Raw genomic sequence first — 17,895 nt, forward strand, 5'->3', positions numbered from 1 at the left:
AACCCTCCGGGGTTAAAAATCCGAACGAAATCTTATCTCTCTCTTATCTTAGCACGTTAAGAGACCATACAATAAGTGTCAGGGGCCCGAGACTGTTCAACTGCCTCCCAGCATACATAAGGGGGATTACCAATAGACCCCTGGCAGTCTTCAAGCTGGCACTGGACAAGCACCTAAAGTCAGTTCCTGATCAGCCGGGCTGTGGCTCGTACGTTGGTTTGGGTGCAGCCAGCAGCAACAGCCTGGTTGATCAGGCTCTGATCCACCAGGAGGCCTGGTCACAGACCGGGCCGCGGGGGCGTTGACCCCCGAAACTCTCTCCAGGTAAACTCCAGGTAAATATGTTATATTAGGTAAGGTTCGTCAGGAAACAGGACAAGTGTTTCCTGTTAGGTAAGACACATATGCAACAGTCAGGTATCTTTATTTCGAAACGTTTCGCCTACACAGTAGGCTTCTTCAGTCGAGTACGGAAAAGTTGATAGAAGCAGAAGATACTTGAAGACGATGTAATCAGTCCATCACCCTTAAAGTTTTGAGGTGGTCAGTCCCTCAGTCTGGAGAAGAGCATTGTTCCGTTGTCTGAAACAATATGAACAATGCTCTTCTCCAGACTGAGGGACTGACCACCTCAAAACTTTAAGGGTGATGGACTGATTACATCGTCTTCAAGTATCTTCTGCTTCTATCAACTTTTCTGTACTCGACTGAAGAAGCCTACTGTGTAGGCGAAACGTTTCGAAATAAAGATACCTGACTGTTGCATATGTGTCTTACCTAACAATCTGTCGGTATTTTATACCATTTTAATGTTCACAAGTGTTTCCTGATGCCGGTCTTAGATGATGACCTTCCGTTGGAGCTTTTGGTCATCTGACCGAGGCCTTCCACTGGCTTACCGGTCCACCCCTTTAAAAATTATGATCATAGTTATAACCATTTTTTATATAGTTGTACCATGTACTGTCTCCATACATATATATACATATTTTACTTGACACTTTTCATTATGATAAACACTAGATCTGCTAGTTTCTGTCTCACGTTTTCGTCAAATTACTTTGCTAGTTCTTTTTAACATTGGTTGTTAAACTTCCGCTTAAGAAACCAAAATTATACTGATTCATCATGTTTGTCATGCTCCTGGAGGCCTATGTGAGAGTTTGTCATGCTCCTGGAGGCCTATGTGAGAGAGAATCTACGAAAGCTTGATTTGTTTATACTTGTGTCTACGTACACAAGAATCCTACCTTCAGATTTTAGGTAATTGATCGCGTGTCATGTGTACAGTAGACAGAGATAATTAAATTGTCTGTATTTGTGATTTTCACAAATACAGACAGTTCAGTTTGTAATACGGATGCTTGGTTATCATTCATTTAACACATCTCTGTATTACTGGACCAGCAGTCTGGTTTACTGGTACAGTACTTCTCGCCTTCCCTCTGTCTGTTAAGGAAGTCATCAGCTTAGATGGCCTGTGTGATGCTGTTATCTTAGTCTACCGGTCGTATGTTTCTCAGTACTGAGGTTAGAAAAGTGTCGAAGATAACGATTGTGCATGATTAGTTTTTTGGTCCTGTGTCAACTTTAGCTAGTTCGTACAAAATTTCTCCATTTGCAACAATAAAAGCAATTTTAATATCTAAGAGTCGTGTATTTATGCCTTTTCTCCCCTTATATAGTTGCAAATGTTGCGACACAACATGGGACACTTCTGCGACACCATTAATATTGAGTGACATGCGCTCATTATCTTTGTATAGTAACTGTTAAGGGGCACGTAAGTTCCTTCATCTTCTAATAACAAAAGTTCATTTTTTCCACTAGACGAGAACTTACGTGCCTTTTAAGCACCATTCCCTTTGACGATTTGTTAAGTACCATTCCTTCTTGACGTTTTATAGTGACAGCCAGACAGGACGAGCAACATCATGCTGAAAACACCTCAAGGAACGGGTGGGGTTTGAACCCATGACAAGTGAATCCTAAAGCTTACTATTTCGTAAGTCAGGTTTACATCATGTTGGTGAGGTGTTAACACAACAATGTTATTGGTCAACGAGGGAGGTAGCTGATCCACAGCATGACTCCTGTTGTATACTCTCGGAGAGTGAGTTACCTGGTACTCACCCCGGTGATCTAATCATGTCATGGGTGATACCGTCCTCCCCCAGGGGTTGTGGTCTGGCCCCTGGGGGAGGAGGCAGTATGTTGCTCATGCTCTGTATGTAGGGTATCACATTCATCATGTTGTTTGTATAACATAAATTATGCGAGATTATATCTGTCGCTAGACTTTCTCGTTCTCTCCCCTCATCCTCACCCTCATCTACCCTCATCCTCACTCATCTACCCTCATCCTCACTTCTCCCCTCATTCTCACTTATTTTTCTCCCCTCATTTTCACTCTCATCTTATTCCCTCTTCCTCATCTTCATCTATTCTCATTCTCACCTCTTCTCACATTCACCTTTATCTCCACCCTTCTCTCCCCACTTTCAACTCTCACCTTACTCTTATCTCCCCTCATCCTTAATTTTGTCTCTTCTCACACATTCAATTTTCCCCTCGCCCTCACCCTGGCTTTCATCTGTCCCCTCACTCTAACTTCAACCACTCACCAACAATCTCATCTCACCTCCCCTCACCTTCACCCTCACCTTCTTCCCCCTCTTATCATCTCCCCTTTTTCTCCTTCCAATTTCCCCTCCAAGTCTTCTCTCTAAATCACCTCCTCCTCCTCCTCCTCCTCCATTATCTTTTTCTTCATTTCACCTCCTCCAACACGTCATGATGTTTCACCCTCATTCACCCACACTACCTCAGCCTCCTTCCCTCCCCCTACTACTGAAGTCCGACATTCACAATATTGTGAATGTCTTCAGACTTGAAATCGTGACCATCAACTTGCAACAGTTGCACAGTTTTTTCATTTTTTTTTACCTCGGAGATAAAGAGGTTAAGATTTTGTTAATGTTAATTCTGGACACTGTCCAGAGTTAATATTCTTGTCACATTCTTGTCACTGTCATGCACCTCAACTGGTGCATGACATTGAAGAGAAAACAATGACATAGCTGAGACGTGAAAACGTGTATGAGACATCACGTGGATGAACCGTCACGTGCATGAGACATCACGTATAAGAGACGTGACTACGTGTGAGAGACGTGACTACGTGCAAGAGACATCACATGCATGAGACATCACGTGCATGAGATGCCACGTGCATGAAACATTACGTGCATGAGACATCACGTGCATGAGATATCACCACATGCATGAGCCGCCAAGTGCACGAGACATCACATTCAGTCGCAAATGAGATAATAATAATAATAATAATAATAATAATAATAATATCTTTATTTACTACAAATACATGTACAAGGTACTCAGTCCTAGTTGACAACAATGACATACTGCTATATAGAAACTCCCTTGTTATGCTCAGCATTTCGGGCAAATTAGGTCAGTGTCCCAGGATGCGACCCACACCAGTCGACTAACACCCAGGTACCCATTTTACTGATGGGGAACATAGACAACAGGTGGAAAGAAACACGTCCAATGTTTCTACTCTGGCTGGGAATCGAACCCAGGCCCTCACTTTGAAAACTGGTCTCTATATAGTGACCAGAAACACACACAGAGAGAGAGAGAGAGAGAGAGAGAGAGAGAGATAGTCAGTCAGTCAGACAGACAGACAGACGGACAGAGAAAAGATCACCGAGACAAAATCTCGATAAAAATCCAAAGATTTAGAACCAAGCTAATTCGGACGCGAAGGGAAATGAACTAGGAGGAAAAGCTGAGCTAAAAGTTGTAACGGCAAAGAATGAGAGGAGATACAGCAACACTTGTCGGCTTATATACTGCAGCAGCAGCAACAACACTTGTCGGTTAAGACACTGCAACAGCAGCAGTAGCAACACTTGTCGGTTGAGACACTGCAACAGCAGCAGCAACACTTGTGGGTTGAGACACTGCAGCAGCAGCAGCAACAACAACACTTGTCGGTTAAGACACTGCAACAGCAGCAGTAGCAACACTTGTCGGTTGAGACACTGCAACAGCAGCAGCAACACTTGTCGGTTGAGACACTGCAGCAGCAGCAGCAGCAGCAACAACACTTGTCGGTTAAGACACCACTGCAGCAGCAGCAGCAGCAGCAACACTTGTCGATTAAGACACTGCAGCAGCAGCAGCAACACTTGTCGATTAAGACACTGCAGCAGCAGCAGCAGCAGCAACACTTGTCGGTTAAGACACTGCAGCAGCAGCAGCAACAACAACACTTGTCGGTTAAGACACTGCAGCAGCAGCAGCAGCAACAATACTTGTTGGTTAAGACACTGCAACAGCAGCAGCAGCAGCAACACTTGTCGGTTAAGACACTGCAGCAGCAGCAGCAACAACACTTGTCGGTTAAGACACTGCAGCAGCAGCAGCAGCAGCAACAACACTTGTCGGTTAAGACACTGCAACAGCAGCAGCAGCAGCAACACTTGTCGGTTAAGACACTGCAGCAGCAGCAGCAGCAACAACACTTGTCGGTTAAGACACTGCAACAGCAGCAGCAGCAGCAACACTTGTCGGTTAAGACACTGCAGCAGCAGCAGCAGCAGCAGCAACAACACTTGTCGGTTAAGACACTGCAACAGCAGCAGCAGCAGCAACACTTGTCGGTTAAGACACTGCAGCAGCAGCAGCAACACTTGTCGGTTAAGACACTGCAACAGCAGCAGCAGCAACAACACTTGTCGGTTAAGACACTGCAGCAGCAGCAGCAGCAACAACACTTGTCGGTTAAGACACTGCAGCAGCAGCAGCAGCAGCAACACTTGTCGGTTAAGACACTGCAACAGCAGCAGCAGCAGCAACACTTGTCGGTTGAGACACTGCAGCAGCAGCAGCAGCAGCAACACTTGTCGGTTGAGACACTGCAGCAGCAGCAACAACACTTGTCGGTTGAGACACTGCAGCAGCAGCAACAACACTTGTCGGATGAGACACTGCAACAGCAGCAGCAGCAGCAACACTTGTCGGTTAAGACACTGCAACAGCAGCAGCAACACTTGTCGGTTGAGACACTGCAGCAGCAGCAGCAGCAGCAACACTTGTCGGTTGAGACACTGCAGCAGCAGCAGCAACACTTGTCGGTTGAGACACTGCAACAGCAGCAACACTTGTGGGTTGAGACACTGCAACAGCAGCAACACTTGTGGGTTGAGACACTGCAGCAGCAGCAACAACACTTGTCGGTTAAGACACTGCAACAGCAGCAGCAACACTTGTCGGTTGAGATACTGCAACAGCAGCAGCAACACTTGTGGGTTGAGACACTGCAACAGCAGCAGCAACACTTGTGGGTTGAGACACTGCAGCAGCAGCAACAACAACACTTGTCGGTTGATCGGTTGAGACACTGCAACAGCAAAACTTGTGGGTTGAGACGCTGCAGCAGCAGCAACACTTGTGTGTTGAGACACTGCAGCAGCAGCAACACTTGTGTGTTGAGACATTGCTTCTGCTGCTGCTGCTGCAGTGTCTCAACCCACAAGTGTTGCTGCTGCTGCAGTGTCTCAACCCACAAGTGTTGCTGCTGCTGCAGTGTCTCAACCCACAAGTGTTGCTGCTGCTGCAGTGTCTCAACCCACAAGTGTTGCTGCTGCTGCAGTGTCTCAACCCACAAGTGTTGCTGCTGCTGCAGTGTCTCAACCCACAAGTGTTGCTGCTGCTGCAGTGTCTCAACCCACAAGTGTTGCTGCTGCTGCAGTGTCTCAACCCACAAGTGTTGCTGCTGCTGCTGCTGCAATGTCTCAACCCACAAGTGTTGCTGCTGCTGCAGTGTCTCAACCCACAAGTGTTGCTGCTGCTGCTGTGTCTCAACCCACAAGTGTTGCTGCTGCTGCTGCTGCAGTGTCTCAACCCACAAGTGTTGCTTCTGCTGCTGCTGCAGTGTCTCAACCCACAAGTGTTGCTGCTGCTGCAGTGTCTCAACCCACAAGTGTTGCTGCTGCTGCAGTGTCTCAACCCACAAGTGTTGCTGCTGCTGCTGCAATGTCTCAACCCACAAGTGTTGCTGCTGCTGCTGCGTCTCAACCCACAAGTGTTGCTGCTGCTGCAGTGTCTCAACCCACAAGTGTTGCTGCTGCTGTTGTGTCTCAACCCACAAGTGTTGCTGCTGCTGCTGCTGCTGCTGCTGCTGCAGTGTCTCAACCCACAAGTGTTGCTGCTGCTGCTGCAGTGTCTCAACCCACAAGTGTTGCTGCTGCTGCTGCAGTGTCTCAACCCACAAGTGTTGCTGCTGCTGCTGCAGTGTCTCAACCTACAAGTGTTGCTGCTGCTGCAATGTCTCAACCCACAAGTGTTGTTGCTGCTGCTGCTGCTGCAGTGTCTCAACCCACAAGTGTTGCTGCTGCTGCAATGTCTCAACCCACAAGTGTTGCTGCTGCTGCTGCAGTGTCTCAACCCACAAGTGTTGCTGCTGCTGCTGCAGTGTCTCAACCTACAAGTGTTGCTGCTGCTGCTGCAGTGTCTCAACCCACAAGTGTTGCTGCTGCAATGTCTCAACCCACAAGTGTTGCTGCTGCTGCAGTGTCTCAACCCACAAGTGTTGCTGCTGCTGCAATGTCTGAACCCACAAGTGTTGCTGCTGCTGCTGCAGTGTCTCAACCCACAAGTGTTGCTGCTGCTGCTGCTGCAGTGTCTCAACCCACAAGTGTTGCTGCTGCTGCAGTGTCTCAACCCACAAGTGTTGCTGCTGCTGCTGCTGCAGTGTCTCAACCCACAAGTGTTGCTGCTGCTGCTGCAGTGTCTCAACCCACAAGTGTTGCTGCTGCTGCAGTGTCTCAACCCACAAGTGTTGCTGCTGCTGCTGCTGTTGCAGTATATCAACCCACAAGTGTTGCTGCTGCTGCTGCTGCTGTTGCTGTGTCTCAACCCACAAGTGTTGCTGCTGTTGCAGTGTCTCAACCGACAAGTGTTGCTGCTGCTGCAATGTCTCAACCCACAAGTGTTGCTGCTGCTGCTGCAACACTTGTGGGTTGAGACACTGCAGCAGCAACACTTGTGGGTTGAGACACTGCAGCAGCAACACTTTTGGGTTGAGACACTGCAACACTGCAACAGCAGCAACACTTGTGGGTTGAGACATTGCAGCAGCAGCAGCAACACTTGTGGGTTGAGACACTGCAGCAGCAGCAGCAGCAACACTTGTGGGTTGAGACATTGCAGCAGCAGCAGCAACACTTGTGGGTTGAGACACTGCAGCAGCAGCAGCAACACTTGTGGGTTGAGACACTGCAGCAGCAGCAGCAACACTTGTGGGTTGGGACATTGCAGCAGCAGCAACAACATTTGTGGGTTGAGACACTGCAGCAGCAGCAGCAGCAGCAACACTTGTGGGTTGAGACACTGCAGCAGCAGCAGCAGCAACACTTGTGGGTTGAGACATTGCAGCAGCAGCAGCAGCAACACTTGTGGGTTGAGACACTGCAGCAGCATCACTTGTGGGTTGAGACACTGCAGCAGCAGCAACACTTGTGGGTTGAGACACTGCAGCAGCAGCAACACTTGTGGGTTGAGACACTGCAGCAGCAGCAACACTTGTGGGTTGAGACACTGCAGCAGCAGCAGCAACACTTGTGGGTTGAGACACTGCAGCAGCAGCAGCAGCAGCAACACTCGTTGGTTGTGACACTGCAGCAGCAGCAACACTCGTTGGTTGTGATACTGCAGCAGCAACAACACTCGTTGGTTGTGACACTGCAGCAGCAGCAGCAGCAGCAACAACACTTGTGGGTTGTGACACTGCAGCAGCAGCAGCAGCAGCAGCAACAACACTTGTGGGTTGTGACACTGCAGCAGCAGCAGCAGCAGCAACAACAACACTTGTGGGTTGTGACACTGCAGCAGCAGCAACACTTGTTGGTTGAGACGCAGCAGCAGCAACAACCCTTGTGGGTTGTGACACTGCAGCAGCAGCAGCAGCAGCAGCAGCAGCAACACTTGTCAGTCATACTGCAGCAGCAGCAACAACACTGGCTTTTAATTAAGAAAACAAAATGTAGTGGTAACTATGATATGTGTAACAAGGTTCACCATCCCCCAGGTAAGTGTTCAGGAAACCGCGTTTTCTTGAGTGCTGCCAGCAGCAGGCCCTGTAGGTCCAGTGGTAACAGAGAAAGTGACATGAGAGGAACAAAGAAGACACAATACCGTGAGTGGAACAATATACAGATAACCCGCACATAGGAGAGAGGAGCTTACGACGACGTTTCGGTCCGACGTGGACCATTTACAAAGTTATACTAACACGAAAATGAGAGGGAGCCAGTAGGACAGGGAAGGGACTTCGAGAGGAAGGAAAAGTAGCTGGTAGTGGTAAGAGTGGTGATGGTAGTAGTAATGGTAGTAGAAAGCAGAGAGAGTAGTTTTGTTGGGACAAGGGATTAAAAGGTACAAGGCAGGTCCTCAAATAAAAGGCAGGTTTATCTCGGTACAAGGCAGGTCACTCTCAGTACAGGGGAGATCCATCTCAGTACAGGGGAGATCCATCTCAGTACAGGGGAGATCCATCTCAGTACAAGGGAGATTCATCTCAGTACCAGGGAGATCCATGTCAGTACAAGGGAGATCCATCTCAGTACAAGGGAGATCCATCTTAGTATGAGACAGATCCATCTTAGTACAAGATAGGTCACTCTCAGTACAAGGCAGGTCACTCTCAGTACAAGGCAGGTCACTCTCAGTACAAGGCAGGTCACTCTCAGTACAAGGCAGGTCACTCTCAGTACAAGGCAGGTCACTCTCAGTACAAGGCAGGTCACTCTCAGTACAAGGCAGGTCACTCTCAGTACAAGGCAGGTCACTCTCAGTACAAGATAGGTCACTCTCAGTACAAGGCAGGTCACTCTCAGTACAAGATAGGTCACTCTCAGTACAAGGCAGGCCACTCTTAGTACAAGATAGGTCACTCTCAGTACAAGGCAGGTCACTCTCAGTACAAGGCAGGTCACTCTCAGTACAAGATAGGTCACTCTCAGTACAAGGCAGGCCACTCTTAGTACAAGATAGGTCACTCTCAGTACAAGGCAGGTCACTCTCAGTACAAGGCAGGTCACTCTCAGTACAAGGCAGGTCACTCTCAATCAGACTTGATCCAAGTAAGGGTATGTAAATATTATCAGAACATCACTAGTATGTACAGACACACATACACAGACAAGATATATACCTGCATATATCAACATATACCTGCATATATCAACATATACCTGCATATATCAACATATACCTGCATATATCAACATATACCTGCATATATCAACATATACCTGCATATATCAACATATACCTGCAGTCAGCCTGAACTCAGCACGTGGCTGCTCGTCCAGTTCCACATATTTCCTCAGTTGAAGAAAGGTGAAAAAGTAAATCGAACTGGATAAAATGGTGGAGGCCTACCGTACACCGTTTCCACAGTAAAAAGTGTAGGCCTAACAAGAAAAAGAAAGTCACGGTACCGTGATTGGAACAATGTACAAATAACGTGCTGAGGGACTGACTCCCTCAAAACTACGTCCTCAAGGGTGCTGCACTGATTACATCGCTGTACATCTCTCCTACCTCTGAAGAAGTCTACTGTGTAGGCGAAACGTTGCGGAATAAAGGTAACTGTTGCACATGTCTTATCAACATATTAAATCCGCACACAGAATGAAACGTCTGACGACGTTTCGGTGTGACTAGTTAATGGTCCAAGTAGGACCGAAACGTAGTAATAAGTCTCACTCTTTTATGTGTAATTTGTGTTTAGATCTAACAAAAAGATGGATCAACAACGAGAGTTGTCTGTAATATTAATAATACTGATAATTAATAATAATAATTATGATTTGTTTGTAATAATTATTTGTCTGTAATAATAATACTAACACTAATAATAAATAATAATAAAAATAATAATAATAATTATTATTATTATTATTTCTACGAGTATATAATACAACTTATACAGACCATAGCTGACATCAGTGACATACTATATACAAAAGCCCTTGGTTATAGAGAGCCTTTCGCGCAAATTAGGTTAATTTTGTCCCCAGGATGCGACCCACACCAGTCGACTACCACCCAGGTACCTGTTTTACTGTTAGGTGAACAGCGGCAGCAGGTGTCTTAAGGAAACTCGTCTTAATGTTCCCATCCGTACCGGGGGTTGATCCACGGACACTCAGTGTGTGAGTTGAGTGCGCTACCAACCTAGCTACGGGACACATCGTAGGACACTGAATGATGAGAGACGTGGCCAGGAGCCGTGACTCGACCCATGCATGTACGAATCAGTCCACACGTTGCGTTATAATTATTTATCTGTTCATTGTTCACCAAACTGTAAACAGACGTGGCAGTGAGGGGTGAGAGTGGGTAGGGCGCCCCTCCCCTGGCAGTGAGGGGTGAGAGTGGGTGGGGCGCCCCTCCCCTGGCAGTGAGGGGTGAGAGTGGGTAGGGCGCCCCTCCCCTGGCAGTGAGGGGTGAGAGTGGGTAGGGCGCCCCTCCCCTGGCAGTGAGGGGTGAGAGTGGGTAGGGCGCCCCTCCCCTGGCAGTGAGGGGTGAGAGTGGGTAGGGCGCCCATCCCCTGGCAGTGAGGGGTGAGAGTGGGTAGGGCGCCCCTCCCCTGGCAGTGAGGGGTGAGAGTGGGAAGGGCGCCCATCCCCTGGCAGTGAGGGGTGAGAGTGGGTAGGGCGCCCCTCCCCTGGCAGTGAGGGGTGAGAGTGGGTAGGGCGCCCATCCCCTGGCAGTGAGGGGTGAGAGTGGGTAGGGCGCCCCTCCCCTGGCAGTGAGGGGTGAGAGTGGGTAGGGCGCCCCTCCCCTGGCAGTGAGGGGTGAGAGTGGGTAGGGCGCCCCTCCCCTGGCAGTGAGGGGTGAGAGTGGGTAGGGCGCCCCTCCCCTGGCAGTGAGGGGTGAGAGTGGGTGGGGCGCCCCTCCCCTGGCAGTGAGGGGTGAGAGTGGGTGGGGCGCCCCTCCCCTGGCAGTGAGGGGTGAGAGTGGGTAGGGCGCCCCTCCCCTGGCAGTGAGGGGTGAGAGTGGGTAGGGCGCCCCTCCCCTGGCAGTGAGGGGTGAGAGTGGGTAGGGCGCCCCTCCCCTGGCAGTGAGGGGTGAGAGTCGGTAGGGCGCCCCTCCCCTGGCAGTGAGGGGTGAGAGTGGGTAGGGCGCCCCTCCCCTGGCAGTGAGGGGTGAGAGTGGGTAGGGCGCCCCTCCCCTGGCAGTGAGGGGTGAGAGTGGGTAGGGCGCCCCTCCCCTGGCAGTGAGGGGTGAGAGTGGGTAGGGCGCCCCTCCCCTGGCAGTGAGGGGTGAGAGTGGGTAGGGCGCCCCTCCCCTGGCAGTGAGGGGTGAGAGTGGGTAGGGCGCCCCTCCCCTGGCAGTGAGGGGTGAGAGTGGGTAGGGCGCCCCTCCCCTGGCAGTGAGGGGTGAGAGTGGGTGGGGCGCCCCTCCCCTGGCAGTGAGGGGTGAGAGTGGGTGGGGCGCCCCTCCCCTGGCAGTGAGGGGTGAGAGTGGGTAGGGCGCCCCTCCCCTGGCAGTGAGGGGTGAGAGTGGGTAGGGCGCCCCTCCCCTGGCAGTGAGGGGTGAGAGTGGGTAGGGCGCCCCTCCCCTGGCAGTGAGGGGTGAGAGTGGGTGGGGCGCCCCTCCCCTGGCAGTGAGGGGTGAGAGTGGGTGGGGCGCCCCTCCCCTGGCAGTGAGGGGTGAGAGTGGGTAGGGCGCCCCTCCCCTGGCAGTGAGGGGGTGAGAGTGGGTAGGGCGCCCCTCCCCTGGCAGTGAGGGGTGAGAGTGGGTAGGGCGCCCCTCCCCTGGCAGTGAGGGGTGAGAGTGGGTGGGGCGCCCCTCCCCTGGCAGTGAGGGGTGAGAGTGGGTGGGGCGCCCCTCCCCTGGCAGTGAGGGGTGAGAGTGGGTGGGGCGCCCCTCCCCTGGCAGTGAGGGGTGAGAGTGGGTGGGGCGCCCCTCCCCTGGCAGTGAGGGGTGAGAGTGGGTGGGGCGCCCCTCCCCTGGCAGTGAGGGGTGAGAGTGGGTAGGGCGCCCCTCCCCTGGCAGTGAGGGGTGAGAGTGGGTAGGGCGCCCCTCCCCTGGCAGTGAGGGGTGAGAGTGGGTAGGGCGCCCCTCCCCTGGCAGTGAGGGGTGAGAGTGGGTAGGGCGCCCCTCCCCTGGCAGTGAGGGATGAGAGTGGGTAGGGCGCCCCTCCCCTGGCAGTGAGGGGTGAGTGGGTAGGGCGCCCCTCCCCTGGCAGTGAGGGGTGAGAGTGAGTGGGGCACCCCTCCCCAGGCAGTGAGGGGGGAGAGTGAGTGGGGCACCCCTCCCCAGGCAGGGAGGGGAGAGAGTGAGTGGGGCACCCCTCCCCTGGCAGTGAGGGGTGAGAGTGAGTGGGGCACCCCTCCCCTGGCAGTGAGGGGTGAGAGTGAGTGGGGCACCCCTCCCCTGGCAGTGAGGGGTGAGAGTGAGTGGGGCACCCGTCCCCTGGCAGTGAGGGGTGAGAGTGAGTGGGGCACCCCTCCCCTGGCAGTGAGGGGTGAGAGTGAGTGGGGCACCCGTCCCCTGGCAGTGAGGGGTGAGAGTGAGTGGGGCACCCGTCCCCTGGCAGTGAGGGGTGAGAGTGAGTGGGGCACCCCTCCCCTGGCAGTGAGGGGTGAGAGTGAGTGGGGCACCCCTCCCCTGGCAGTGAGGGGTGAGAGTGAGTGGGGCACCCCTCCCCTGGCAGTGAGGGGTGAGAGTGGGTTGGGCACCCCTCCCCTGGCAGTGAGGGGTGAGAGTGGGTGGGGCACCCCTCCCCTGGCAGTGAGGGGTGAGAGTGGGTGGGGCGCCCCTCCCCTGGCAGTGAGGGGTGAGAGTGGGTGGGGCGCCTCTCCCCTAGCAGTGAGGGGTGAGAGTGGGTTGGGCGCCCCTCCCCTGGCAGTGAGGGGTGAGAGTTGGTGGGGCGCCCCTCCCCTGGCAGTGAGGGGTGAGAGTTGGTGGGGCATTCCTCCCCTGGCAATGAGGGGTGAGAGTGGGTTGGGCGCCCCTCCCCTGGCAGTGAGGGGGTGAGAGTGGGTTGGGCGCCCCTCCCCTGGTGATGAGGCGCGAGAGTGGGTGGGGCGCGCCTCCCCTGGCAGTGAGGGGTGAGTGGGTGGGGCGCCACTCCCCTGGCAGTGAGGGGGTGAGAGTGGGTTGGGCGCCCCTCCCCTGGCAGTGAGGGGTGAGAGTGGGTGGGGCGCCCCTCCCCTGGCGATGAGGGGCGAGAGTGGGTGGGGCGCGCCTCCCCTGGCAGTAAGGGGTGAGAGTGGGTGGGGCGCGCCTCCCCTGGCAGTAAGGGGTGAGAGTGGGTGGGGCGCGCCTCCGCTGGCAGTAAGGGGTGAGAGTGGGTGGGGCGCGCCTCCGCTGGCAGTAAGGGGTGAGAGTGGGTGGGGCGCGCCTCCGCTGGCAGTAAGGGGTGAGAGTGGGTGGGACGCGCCTCCCCTGGCAGTGAGGGGTGAGAGTGGGTGGGGCGCGCCTCCCCTGGCAGTGAGGGGTGAGAGTGGGTGGGGCGCGCCTCCGCTGGCAGTAAGGGGTGAGAGTGGGTGGGACGCGCCTCCCCTGGCAGTAAGGGGTGAGAGTGGGTGGGGCGCGCCTCCCCTAGCAGTGAGAGGTGAAAGAGAGAGTGGGAAGGCTCTCCCCTAGCAGTGAGGGGGTGAGAGAGAAAGAAGGGAGTGAGGGGGTCTCTTCAGCAGTGAGAGGGGTGAGAGAGAGAGGGGAGCCTCGTCTGTCTCCCTGCTCAGCCCCGCCTCTTCACCACCGGAAATTGCTGGCTACCTGTGGCTACCTTCATTATTGGGCAGCATTTTTTCTGCACCTCCGGAGGTAGAAGGGAACTAGACCCGCCAGGGGAGGTCTGTGGGAACACCTCAAGCGGAACTCTTGACAACAAAACACCGAAGGAATCTCCAAGAGGCCGATGTTCCGACGTAGGAACAATACCGTACGTGTTTAATGCTTCCCTCGCCTCAGCAAGGGGATTATTTCACTGAATTATTTGTTAACTTGGTGTGATTACTAGTGGTGTGGTTTAGCCGCTTATCAATGTGTAGTTACGATTCTTGCAATAAACACTGCGGCCGGAAGTGTGTGACTACCTGCAATTTGACCAGTTATTTGCAAGAACTTACTTTTAAATGGTAACTGGAGGGTTGTGATATTGTAAATAACTGGATGGTTGTGATATTGTAAATTAGTAATGGTTGGGCTATGTGTATGTGTGTAGGCACCGGAAGGAAGACATCTTTGATGATGTTCGTGTAGTTTGTTGTGAGGGGGCCCAGAGCTGGTGTCTGCCTTCTCTAGCCTCTGATTCACCAAGACTAAAGTAGTGAACACCTTCATCTAGGTTGAGGGACTGACTACTTCATCTTCTGTAACCACTTTCAACACCCCTTCAGATAACCTTCGTATTGGACTGACAAAACCCAATGGTTGGCGTCGTCTTCAGATCAAGATACCCATCAGCTTGTCGGTACTGGTATGGTACCAAAAAAAAGCCTCGGATAAACTGCGTTTATAACGTATATATCATGAAAGAAATTTAGGTTAATTCATGCAAAAGCAAGAAGCCCGATTTTTACAATTCGGTCATTGAAATATTTAAAGGACTTGAATGGGCTTGTAATATTACAGAATGGTGCTTTCTAAAGCCATTTGACTCTTGTGACTTTAAAGTATATTTGATAAATTTCTTGTATAATTTTCTTTCTGAGTCCAAACAAGTCATTATTTACACATACGAATGACTGTGAACGATGATCTACCACGACAAGAAACGGGAATGACTTAAGAGGTTTACAACGAGACTTAGTCCCAGAGCTAAGGCTTATAAGGTAAGGAGAAACTAAATGAGTTAAACCAGACACTATTAGATCACAAGAAGACCAGAAGTGACATGGTAACGATATACAAAATACTAGTGATATTTTTTATCTTATTCGTCATTGCTTGGACTCCAGCTCATTTCCCTTCCAAAGTAACTATGTTCTCAGATATGTAGTGTTGACAGGGGCTCACCTCTGACATGTAATGTTAACAGGGGCTCACCTCTGACATGTAATGTTGACAGGGGCTCACCTCTGACATGTAATGTTGCCAGGGGCTCACCTCTGACATGTAGTGTTGCCAGGGGCTCACCTCTGACATGTAGTGTTGCCAGGGGCTCACCTCTGACATGTAGTGTTGCCAGGGGCTCACCTCTGACATGTAGTGTTGCCAGGGTCTCACCTCTGACATGTAGTGTTGCCAGGGGCTCACCTCTGACATGTAGTGTTGCCAGGGGCTCACCTCTGACATGTAGTGTTGCCAGGGGCTCACCTCTGACATGTAGTGTTGCCAGGGGCTCACCTCTGACATGTAGTGTTGCCAGGGGCTCACCTCTGACATGTAGTGTTGCCAGGGTCTCACCTCTGACATGTAGTGTTGCCAGGGGCTCACCTCTGACATGTAGTGTTGCCAGGGGCTCACCTCTGACATGTAGTGTTGCCAGGGGCTCACCTCTGACATGTAGTGTTGCCAGGGGCTCACCTCTGACATGTAGTGTTGCCAGGGGCTCACCTCTGACATGTAGTGTTGCCAGGGGCTCACCTCTGACATGTAGTGTTGCCAGGGGCTCACCTCTGACATGTAGTGTTGCCAGGGGCTCACCTCTGACATGTAGTGTTGCCAGGGGCTCACCTCTGACATGTAGTGTTGCCAGGGGCTCACCTCTGACATGTAGTGTTGCCAGGGGCTCACCTCTGACATGTAGTGTTGCCAGGGGCTCACCTCTGACATGTAGTGTTGCCAGGGGCTCACCTCTGACATGTAGTGTTGCCAGGGTCTCACCTCTGACATGTAGTGTTGCCAGGGGCTCACCTCTGACATGTAGTGTTGCCAGGGGCTCACCTCTGACATGTAGTGTTGCCAGGGTCTCACCTCTGACATGTAGTGTTGCCAGGGGCTCACCTCTGACATGTAGTGTTGCCAGGGGCTCACCTCTGACATGTAGTGTTGCCAGGGGCTCACCTCTGACATGTAGTGTTGCCAGGGGCTCACCTCTGACATGTAGTGTTGCCAGGAGCTCACCTCTGACATGTAGTGTTGCCAGGGTCTCACCTCTGACATGTAGTCGTGCCAGGGTCTCACCTCTGACATGTAGTGTTGCCAGGGTCTCACCTCTGACATGTAGTGTTGCCAGGGGCTCACCTCTGACATGTAGTGTTGCCAGGGGCTCACCTCTGACATGTAGTGTTGCCAGGGTCTCACCTCTGACATGTAGTGTTGCCAGGGGCTCACCTCTGACATGTAGTGTTGCCAGGGGCTCACCTCTGACATGTAGTGTTGCCAGGGGCTCACCTCTGACATGTAGTGTTGCCAGGAGCTCACCTCTGACATGTAGTGTTGCCAGGGGCTCACCTCTGACATGTAGTGTTGCCAGGGGCTCACCTCTGACATGTAGTGTTGCCAGGGGCTCACCTCTGACATGTAGTGTTGCCAGGGGCTCACCTCTGACATGTAGTGTTGCCAGGGTCTCACCTCTGACATGTAGTGTTGCCAGGGGCTCACCTCTGACATGTAGTGTTGCCAGGGGCTCACCTCTGACATGTAGTGTTGCCAGGGGCTCACCTCTGACATGTAGTGTTGCCAGGGGCTCACCTCTGACATGTAGTGTTGCCAGGAGCTCACCTCTGACATGTAGTGTTGCCAGGGGCTCACCTCTGACATGTAGTGTTGCCAGGGGCTCACCTCTGACATGTAGTGTTGCCAGGGGCTCACCTCTGACATGTAGTGTTGCCAGGGGCTCACCTCTGACATGTAGTGTTGCCAGGGTCTCACCTCTGACATGTAGTGTTGCCAGGGGCTCACCTCTGACATGTAGTGTTGCCAGGGGCTCACCTCAACTTTTACCTGAAATGCTTTGAAAATATTCTACTTCCATAAGGCTATGTTCATCTCTCTCTGGCTTCACTATGTACCTGTCTTCACTCTCTGGCTTCACTATGTACCTGTCTTCACTCTCTGGCTTCGCTATGTACCTGTCTTCACTCTCTGGCTTCGCTATGTACCTGTCTTCACTCTCTGGCTTCGCTATGTACCTGTCTTCACTCTCTGGCTTCGCTATGTACCTGTCTTCACTCTCTGGCTTCGCTATGTACCTGTCTTCACTCTCTGGCTTCACTATGTACCTGTCTTCACTCTCTGGCTTCACTATGTACCTGTCTTCACTCTCTGGCTTCGCTATGTACCTGTCTTCACTCTCTGGCTTCGCTATGTACCTGTCTTCACTCTCTGGCTTCACTATGTACCTGTCTTCACTCTCTGGCTTCGCTATGTACCTGTCTTCACTCTCTGGCTTCACTATGTACCTGTCTTCACTCTCTGGCTTCGCTATGTACCTGTCTTCACTCTCTGGCTTCACTATGTACCTGGCTTCACTATGTACCTGTCTTCACCCTCTGGCTTCGCTATGTACCTGTCTTCACTCTCTGGCTTCACTATGTACCTGTCTTCACTCTCTGGCTTCACTATGTACCTGTCTTCACCCTCTGGCTTCGCTATGTACCTGTCTTCACACTCTGGCTTCGCTATGTACCTGTCTTCACTCTCTGGCTTCACTATGTGCCTGTCTTCACTCTCTGGCTTCGCTATGTACCTGTCTTCACTCTCTGGCTTCGCTATGTACCTGTCTTCACTCTCTGGCTTCGCTATGTAACTGTCTTCACTCTCTGGCTTCGCTATGTACCTGTCTTCACTCTCTGGCTTCACTATGTGCCTGTCTTCACTCTCTGGCTTCGCTATGTGCCTGTCTTCACTCTCTGGCTTCGCTATGTACCTGTCTTCACTCTCTGGCTTCGCTATGTA

The 17,895-nt window shown here is 52.2% G+C and overlaps 1 pseudogene; it reads right to left on the reverse strand.

The window, feature by feature from the left end:
• Positions 1–9,253: 9,253 nt before the first annotated feature.
• The window catches only part of LOC138853534 (mediator of RNA polymerase II transcription subunit 15-like), a 19,043-nt pseudogene continuing 10,401 nt past the window's right edge, over positions 9,254–17,895 (reverse strand).

The sequence above is a fragment of the Cherax quadricarinatus genome, chromosome 33 (genome assembly GCF_038502225.1).
Source record: "Cherax quadricarinatus isolate ZL_2023a chromosome 33, ASM3850222v1, whole genome shotgun sequence".
In the NCBI taxonomy this organism is placed as follows: Eukaryota; Metazoa; Arthropoda; class Malacostraca; order Decapoda; family Parastacidae; genus Cherax; species Cherax quadricarinatus.